Source organism: Medicago truncatula, chromosome 1 (assembly GCF_003473485.1).
Source record: "Medicago truncatula cultivar Jemalong A17 chromosome 1, MtrunA17r5.0-ANR, whole genome shotgun sequence".
Lineage (NCBI taxonomy): Eukaryota > Viridiplantae > Streptophyta > Magnoliopsida > Fabales > Fabaceae > Medicago > Medicago truncatula.
Genome location: NC_053042.1, coordinates 24,200,360 through 24,210,257, shown reverse-complemented (window position 1 = coordinate 24,210,257; position 9,898 = coordinate 24,200,360). Strand labels below are relative to the sequence as shown.

General features: G+C 37.7%; 1 non-coding gene across 1 annotated transcript; it reads left to right on the top strand.

Annotated features, from left to right (window-relative positions):
• Nucleotides 1–5,357: 5,357 nt before the first annotated feature.
• Nucleotides 5,358–5,464, top strand: LOC120577979 (small nucleolar RNA R71). The gene has a single exon (XR_005643955.1). It is a non-coding gene; the product is annotated as a small nucleolar RNA R71 (small nucleolar RNA).
• The last annotated feature ends 4,434 nt before the right edge of the window (nucleotides 5,465–9,898 follow it).

The following is a 9,898-nucleotide window of genomic DNA, read 5'->3' as shown; positions in this document are numbered from 1 at the left end:
GTCATTTAGACTTATCCAACAATCCCAAGACAAGAAGAAGTCTACTCACTCATGTTCATCGTAGACATGGGGGAGAAGAGAGAAAGCATGAAAGTAAAAGACAGGAAAATAAAGGAAAGGAAAAGAACTTTATTTAGAAAAGCAATTGTCACTTATTGTATTCCAAGTAAAGATGAATATTTGTGATGGCTAGCTACTCTATTTATAGTACACAATTGACTTAAAATCTAAGCAAGTATATTCCAAGAATATTCCTCAGTAGATTGTGCGCCAAAATAGAATAGCTTGGAGTTCAAGCAAAAGCAGCAAAAGGTCTCTGGAGGGTGGCACGGCCGTGCCAAGGCTAGCACGGGCCGTGCCAGGCTTCTGACTTGTGGGAGATATATTTTGTTTCCCAATCTTCGTATTTTCGTGTCCAATCTGCTCCAAATCCCTTTCTTTTGCTCCAAGACTCAATCCATCCAATATTCTTCCCTGAAATATAATAAATTGCAATTTAAAGTAAACTATCCTAAAAAGGAAATAATACTAATATAAAATAATATAAAATCTAAATAAAACTAAACTAAAAAGCATATTAAAATAGCATATAAATGACTCATCAAACTCCCCCATACTTGAATCTTTGCTTGTCCTCAAGCAAAAGGCATAAACATAGTAGCATCAACAGTTAAATCAAATGACAATTTAATTAAAGCACATGTCTCCTCAAGGGCTTAAATCCCAAATGTACACTAATCACAAACTCAAGTATTTCTTGAAATCTTTATTCTACCCAACGATCAAGTTTTAAGTGAGTGTGTGTGTGAAGTCCAACCCTTTTCTTGCTCCTGTATAAGATAGGCATTATGAGGAAACATGGTCTAATCCTAGCACTAAACTAACCAAGAAAGATTCCTTCTACAATTCATATAAGAGAGATGGGAGTATTTGAGAATTTTTGTTCTTTGCCATATGCACATTTTAAGTTATTTATTTAAGGAACAACATTTTCACGTAGGAGGTCGGAGGGCCTACCCCCTTCCCCAATCTAGATTCAATGGTATCCCTTAAAACATCGTCTTTACGTAGGAAGTCGGAGGGCCTACCTCCTTCCCCAATCTAGTTTCAACGATGCTTTTTAAAGTTTTTTCTCAAGATAACAATCACCTTCACGTAGGAAGTCGGAGGGCCTACCTCCTTCCCCAATCTAGATTCGGCGATGAGATCTTGGAATTTTTTTGGCTTTTTGGCTTTTTATGATCTCCGTTATACTCACTTATACTACTGGCGCTTTGAGAGTCTTTAAAGGTTAATGCACCACTAAGATTAGAACGCGTTTCCTTAAAATACCTATTCATACATTTACTCAAGGGAAGCAACTTTGTGTTTTTCTCATTGGAGAATTTTATTCACTTTAAAACAAGATGTGGTTATATCAAGAAGACTTAAAACACAAGAGTTTGCTTTTATGTACAAGAATCAACAAAATAAGAGGAGACAATGAAAATTTTTGTGTCATGATGTTTTCAATAAAAAGTAGCTACTTAACCATGCCTTTTACAATAAAACAAAACAAAAGAATAAAGTTCAAGGGAGTTTGGAAACACTACGACTAAAGATACTTTATTAGGATCCCCCCAAACTTAGGAGCAGCATTGTCCTCAATGATTCAAGATAAAAGAAAAATAAAAGAGAAGGAGAGGTAGAAGAAGAAGAAGAAGAAAGAGAAAGAAGGGAAGAGTGGAAGAGGAAAGCTCACATTTTTATTATTGAGGTCCATATGGAGGACCTTGGAGGTGAAAGTGGTGCATCATGTTCCGAAGCATTTGGTTATTTTCTTCGGATATGCGGTTGCCCCTTTGGACATCGTGTCTTATGCTCATGAGTTCAACACCTTGCCTTTGTTGCTCGGTGCTTATTCTTTCGACCTCGGTAGTCATCCATGCCCATCTTGCATCTTCATTTGTTTCACCTTCATTAGGGTCATGGTGTTCCTCATCATGGTGCAGTTGAGCACCTTCCTCTTCTTGATGCAAGTGTGCACCCTCTGTTTCTTCATTATGCTGTTCTATGTGCACCTGTGGGTCATTATCAACATACAACAAATTTGCTTCCACCTCGGTGTTAGTTCGAGAGGGGTTAGGCAATAAAATCAAGATGGGCACATTGAGTTGGAGTGTATAGACAAAGGGGACTCGAGTTTTTATGAAATTCATAGAGATGAGAGTTTCTATGTTTAGTCTATTGTTACCCTCGATCTTGTTTATCTCTAGGTCTTCACGCACACCGAATCGCCCAGCTATGTATGTTATGATACCACCAACTACTATTTCTCCCTTACTATCGGACCTATTTCCTATAAGGGAAAGGTAGTCAAGCAAGTAAAAACAAGTGTTAATGGGTTGGTTGTGCAGCATAGCCCAAAGCATGAAGAGTTCATCATTCCTAGTGTTCCCTAGTTCTTTCCGTCCCCTAATGGTGCAAGCCATAACCCTTTGAAGGTACCTAAGTACGGGGTTGTGAATGTTGCTAGCTTTGTTGGCACGTGTGTTAAATTGGTCAAGACCGGTGATTTGCTCCCAAAAGGCGGCGGGTTGATAGTCAACCGGTTTTAAATTTTGATCCCAAGAGTCGTGGATGAACCCCGCATTTGCGAAGCCCATCTCATCACAGAAGTGCTGAAGAGACATCTCGTAATCAATATTCAAAAGCCGGAAAGAAACTCTATGGTTAGGGTTATCAAAGTTCAACCTATCTTTCGTAAAAACAATAGAACTTAAAAATTCATAGGTGAAATTCTCATACCCTCGCATAGGTCTCAACATATCAACCCATCCTAACCTTTCTAGCATATTAAACACATTATCTTTAATACCTAGCTTATTCATGTCATGGTTATCAGGGTACCTGCAAGGTTGTAGAGGTTTAGAGATTAGAAGTTTGTACCTATCCCTTTGCTTGTTGTCCCGGAAGATGATGCCATGATTTTTGGCTTGTGCTTTCTTCTTTGGGGGAGGTCCTCCGGATGAGCTTGCAACTTCCTTTCCACTTCTCTTTGAAGTCATTGCCTTGACCTTGCCTTTGGTGTGGTGGTTTGGGTAAGGGTTGTTTTGGTGGAAAAGGTTGGATTAGTGTTGTGGTGAAGGTTTAAGTGAGTTTTGGGGGTTGGGTTATGAGATTGGTGGAGAATTTTAGGTTTTTGGGTTAGGTTTATGAGGGTTACGAATTTGGGTGATGTTGTTTGGATGGATGAAATTGGTTTTTGAATGGTGGGTTATGATTGGAATGGTGTTTGTGATTGATTGGGTGGAGAAATTTTGGGAATTGGTGAGATTTGGGGTGGGTGTGGAGGTTTGAGGTTTTATGGTTATGGAGGTTTTAGAGAGAAGGTGAAGGTAGAGAGATGTTTGTGTTTGAGAGTGAAGGAAGAAGATGAGGGAAAAACGAGCAAATAGCCTACCTGGGTCGGGCACGGCCGTGCCAACCTTAGCACGGGCCGTGCCAACATTCTGGAATTTTTGCTGGTTTTGGGTAAGCAAGGTCTGGCACGGCCATGCCAGTGTGAGCACGGGCCGTGCCAAGGTTCTGGACATGGGGCCTCAAAATTTTTCTCGTTTTCTTGAATCACCTTCGGACAATTACCTACAAAATAACTTAAAAACAACAAAAACAAACAAAACGAAAGCAGTTAAATGCGTGGGTTGCCTCCCACGAAGCGCTCTTTTATTGTCATTAGCTTGACGTTAAGAAAGTGTCCTTAGAAAGGATCAAAGAGATCATATTGTGTAGTTGACGCTAGGAAACGTTCTTTCACATTATGTACTTCAATCATGTTACAAGAATAAAGAGCGGGACCTTTCATAACATTTTCCAACTCGAATCCAATCATCGCATCACTCGCTTGAAAAACTATCCTACCACTCTGAACATCTACTATAGCACCTGCAGTAGCTAGGAACGGTCGTCCTAAGATTATAGGGACATCATGGTCCTCCTCTATGTCAACCACCACGAAATCAGTCGGGATATATATCCCTTCTATTTTGACGGGTATGTCCTCGATGTAGCCAACGAGAGGGATAGTAGAACGATCCGCTAACTTCAAGATCATCTCGGTAGGTTTAAGCTCTCCTATTCCCATCCTTTTGAAGAGGGATAAGGGCAACAAACTTACACTAGCCCCTAAGTCACACAAGGCCTTGTCAACGGTTTCTTTCCCTATCACACAAGGGATGGCAAAACTACCTGGATCTCTAAGCTTTGGGGGTTGCTTCTTGACGATTGCACTACTTTCCCTAGTTAAAGCTATTGTCTCTTTGTGATCCATAGCCTTTTTCTTTGAAAAAATTTCTTTTAAAAACTTGGTGTATAGAGGCATACGAGACAAGGCTTCAGCAAAGGGAATCTTAATGCAAATCCTTTTAAGTATGTTTAAGAATTTAGCAAATTGGGCCTCCAAGTTGAGCTTAGTGAGCCTTAATTGGTTAAGGGCCTTGTTCTTATCAAGCGGTGTCTTTATCGCATCCTTCTCACCTAGAAGCTTAACATTCTCTCCCTTGACACCTTTGGCTTTGGTAATGGTCTCTTCTAACTTATTGCCCCCAAGAGAAATGGCATTGACATGGGCTTTGGGGTTTGTTTCAGTTTGACCAGGAAAGACTCCTGGTGTTTGAGAAGAGATGGCCACTTGTTGGGCCACTTGGGAGATTTGGGTCTCAAGCATTTTGGTGTGTGTGGCGATGGAATCAACCTTGGTATTGAGCTTGGAGAGAGAGTTTTTCAGAGATCCTGTTTGATTTTTTAACTCCTGAAGTTGTTTATTTTGATTCATCATGCAATTTTCCAACAGTATTTCCAAACTAGATTTCTGAGCTACTCTCTGGTTGTTTGTATAGCCAGGTGGTGCTGTTTGCCCATAGGAACCTTGAGGATTTTTGTAAAAATTTTGATTTGGCCTCATTCCTTGGTTGTATTGAGCGTAATTCAGTTGCTCAATATTGGCAGCACTACCTAACTGATAATCAACGCCTGTATGACCAGTTATACCACAGACTTCACAAGTAGGGGATGCAGGGGAAGGTTGGGCAGGATTAACATTAAGTTTTTCAATTTTTTGTGTTAATGCCTCAACCTTAGCAGCAAGGTGGTTATATTCAGAGACTTCGTGTATACCCGCCTCTTTCTTTGAGGGAGTAGGAGTGGTGACGGCTCTTTCGTTGGTCCATTGATAGTGATTTTGAACCATGTCCTCAATCAAAGCATAAGCCTCCGTGTAGTTTTTGTTCATTAGAGCTCCACCTGCAGCTGCATCAACAGACATTTTAGTGGTATATGACAAGCCATTATAAAACGTGTGGACTATAAGCCACTTCTCTAGGCCATGGTGGGGACAAAGTCTAAGCATTTCCTTGAAACGCTCCCACGCCTCATATTGAGACTCCCCATCTTTTTGATTGAAACGCGTAATTTGGTCTCTACGCTTAGCTGTTTTAGATGGGGGGAAAAATCGGGCGAGGAATGCTCGCCTCATATCGTCCCATGAAGTAATGGAACCGACTTCTAGGGAATGGAACCAAGCGCTAGCTCTATCCCTTAAGGAAAAGGGAAAGAGATGAAGTCTTACGGCTTCTTGGTTCTCTTTTATGGTGCCACTGAGTCTAAGGAAGGAAGAAATATGGAGATTTGGATCCTCAGTGGGTGATCCAGAAAACTGGTTTTGCTGCACTAAATTGAGTAGTGCATGCTTGATCTCGAAGTTATTACCCGCAACCGTTGGGTACACGATAATAGCTTGTGGCTCTTCCGTTGAAGGAGTAGCATACTCTTTGAGAGTGCGTTCAGCCATAACAGTATTATTTTGTGCCTCTCTCTTTTTCTTATGCAAAAATCTTTCGATCTCAGGAATAAATTCTCCGAGACTTTTACTTCTTCGCATAAGGAATCGAGAACCCAAGAAGTTAGTGGTAAAACAAAAGAAAGAAGTAGAAGAAAAGAGGAAGAGAAGAGAGTTCTAATCACAAGGAAAGAGTTAATCAAATTAGTTTACTCCCCGGCAGCGGCGCCAAAAACTTGATGAGATAAAACCGCAAGTGCACGGTCTTACCGAAGTAGTATAAAAGAGTATCGTTCCGACAGGGAGTAATTCAATTTAATTAACCTTTGGAGATGATTAGAGGAGAGAAAAGAATTGTAAGTTGGGGGTTTTTAAACGGTTAAAAAGCAATATAATAAAAGAGCCTTGGGATCGTTGGTTTCATCTAAATAACAAGTCCTTCTCAAACGAAAACCATAAGCTTATAATGTTATGTTAGACCTAATTGCTCAAGACAGTTTCTCTTAAGTTCCTCTAGCAACCAAGCCTATTTCGCTGACTTGATTACTATTGGATTTTGGTTCCTCTAACAACCAAGCCTATTTCGCTGACTTGATTGTTATTAGTTCCCTTGAAGATCGAAACTATATGTCTCAAAGATTGCAAAGCCTATTTCGCTGACTTTGCAATCCTTGTCTGAATTCACTTGTTCGAATATCAAAGCTCCACTTTCGTTTTATGAATTGATATTTGGAATAATGGACGAACAATTATCAAACCCTCCACTTTCGTTTCCACAGTTTGATAATGGTTAATCCATGTTAAGACGGTGAATTCAGATAAGAAATTAGGGTTACATAAGATTAAGGCTTAGGGCTTGGTTTGATTAGGATTATGTCATTTAGACTTATCCAACAATCCCAAGACAAGAAGAAGTCTACTCACTCATGTTCATCGTAGACATGGGGGAGAAGAGAGAAAGCATGAAAGTAAAAGATAGGAAAATAAAGGAAAGGAAAAGAACTTTATTTAGAAAAGCAATTGTCACTTATTGTATTCCAAGTAAAGATGAATATTTGTGATGGCTAGCTACTCTATTTATAGTACACAATTGACTTAAAATCTAAGCAAGTATATTCCAAGAATATTCCTCAGTAGATTGTGCGCCAAAATAGAATAGCTTGGAGTTCAAGCAAAAGCAGCAAAAGGTCTCTGGAGGGTGGCACGGCCGTGCCAAGGCTAGCACGGGCCGTGCCAGGCTTCTGACTTGTGGGAGATATATTTTGTTTCCCAATCTTCGTATTTTCGTGTCCAATCTACTCCAAATCCCTTTCTTTTGCTCCAAGACTCAATCCATCCAATATTCTTCCCTGAAATATAATAAATTGCAATTTAAAGTAAACTATCCTAAAAAGGAAATAATACTAATATAAAATAATATAAAATCTAAATAAAACTAAACTAAAAAGCATATTAAAATAGCATATAAATGACTCATCAATCCTCGCCATAGCGAGTGAGCAACTTCATTGCTCGCCTCGCGAGCAGCTTCTTCTCACCTCGCGAGCCATACCTTACAGCTCGCCATAGCGAGCAGATTAACTCGCCTAGCGAGTGTGACCAGAATGTCAACATGATTTTGTAGTTTTGACCTTTAAGTCGAACCTTAGATGTTTTTGAGTGCCTGAACTTGTATGATGATGATTAGGAAAGATTGTAGATTGAGATTGAACCTGGAATAGTTTAAGAATGAATCTTTGTGAGTTGCACTTGAACTCGCCATGGCGAGTAGAGGCTCTCGCCTCGTGAGCTACCCATTTACAGAATGCCTTGTTTAGGTTAATTGCGATCTTTGTCGCACGTGATGTTATGAGTTGACCTTTGGGGTAGGACTGAAGCTTTAATGATTCTAATGAGATTCAGAGAGGATGATTAGGATGATTTAAAATTGTTGATTTACGTTGATGATTAAATGTGAAAAGATCTGTATAATGTGAAAGTTGTTGATATGTAGTTGCAAATGTTATATATGAAGATTATTATTGATGGTTACTTGCTGTATAAGTTTAAATGATGCTGTCTTGCTGTTGTGATGAATATGATTTACTTTGATGATTAATGTGAGAATATTTATATATCGTGAAAGATGTTGTTAAGATGTTGAGTCCATTGCATACTCATTTACGTTGGGTGAGGGCTTGATGCTCTGTAATATGTATATTTATACATAATATGTGAAGGGAGAGGGCTTGATGCTCTGTGAGCCTATTTACGCTCAATACGTTGGAGGCTTGATGTCTTTGTTGGTACCACATGCATGATTAAGAAGTTTAAGTTGCATATGTTGAGTTTAAGTTGTAGAAGTTGCATTGTCGTTGTCGTTGAGTTGTCATTTGCCGATGAGTTGTTAATAAAGAACTAAGTGAAGTATTAATATTTATTAATCGTTGTTGGTTATGTTGTTGTTATATTATTATAAGATGATAAATATGTTGTTGTTATATTATTAAAAGATGATGAATATGTTGTTGTTATATTATTATAAGATGATGAATAAGTTGTTGTTTATATGATTATGAGATGATGATTATGTTGTCTACGTTATTATGAGGTGATGATTATATTGTGTTTAATGAGATGATGATTATGTTGTGTGTTAAGGATGATATTTATGATGTGATGATCTATGTTGGTTATGATTTGGTTGTTATGTGCTATATGATAATGTTTATAATGTGATGAATATGAAGTTGGTTGAGTCATTAAGAATTATTATTTGAAGAATTATTATTACTAATAGATGAAGTTATTTATAATGTTAAATATAATTACTGAATTATATGCTTGATATTATTGTTTTGTGAAATCTCACCCCTTCTGCTTGGAAATGTTGCTCTTCGTATGAGTAACTTGCAGGTGATCGAGAATAAGTTTGCTGTTAGATTGCTGTCGTGAGTGGACTATCTCTCATGTATGTCTTAGGTGCTCTGATACGTAACGGGATGAGATTTTATAGTTGCTTTTCTATTCCTTACGTATTACTTTATGAATTTTCATGAATAAGTTGTTGAATTGATTTTATGAGATGTTATGATAAGACCTTCGTGCCAAAGACTATTTTTAGATGTTGAATAAATTCTGCTGCAAAGTATTAATTATTATGTTGTTGAATTTCAAAGGATAAATAGTTAATTATTCCATTTATGATTTTAAGAAAAGAAGTGTAACATTCCGTTTGTGATGATTACTCTGATTATTTAAATGAAATTTTTATGTTGGGAAATCGGGGTGTTACACTTGATGCCTTGGATTGGTACCACATGCATGATTAAGAAGTCGAAGTTGCATTGTCGAGTCAAAGTCGTTGTTGATGAGTTGTTAAGTTGTTGATGAGTTGTCATCCATGAGTTGCTAAGTTGTTGAGTTGTCTTCTATCCACGTGTTGTTAATGAAGTGCTTATGAAAATTATATGATGTTGATTATGATATTGATTATGATGTTGTTATGTTGTTTATGATGTTGTTTATGATATTGATTTTGATGTGTTGTTTATGTTGTTACAAGATGATGTTTATGATGTATCGTTTATGTTGTTATAAGATGATGTTTATGATGTGAAGATTATGTTGTTATATGATCATGTTTATGATCTGATTATTATGTGCTATATGATGTTGTATATAATGTGATGAATATGAAGTTAATGATGATTAGAAGTTGGTTGAGTTATTAATGAAGTACTATATGAAGAATTATTATTATTAATTAAAGAAGTTTAAGTTGTTAAATGCTTTTAATGAATTATAGGCTTAATATTATTGAATGCGAAATCTCACCCCTTTCTGCTTGGAAATGTTGCCCTCACAATTGGGTAACTTGCAGGTAATCAAGATTAGCTATGAAGTGAGTCGATTCTCTCAAATGTGTCTTAGGTGCTCTGATACGTAACGGGATGAGAATTTTGTTGTTGCTTTCTGTTCCTTCCGTATTATTTTATGAAGTTTTATGAACATGTTGTTGGAATAATTTGATGAGATTTTACATTGAGGCCTTTGTGCCAAGGTTGTTTTAAACGTTGAAATAATAAATAGTGAGTTTATTCC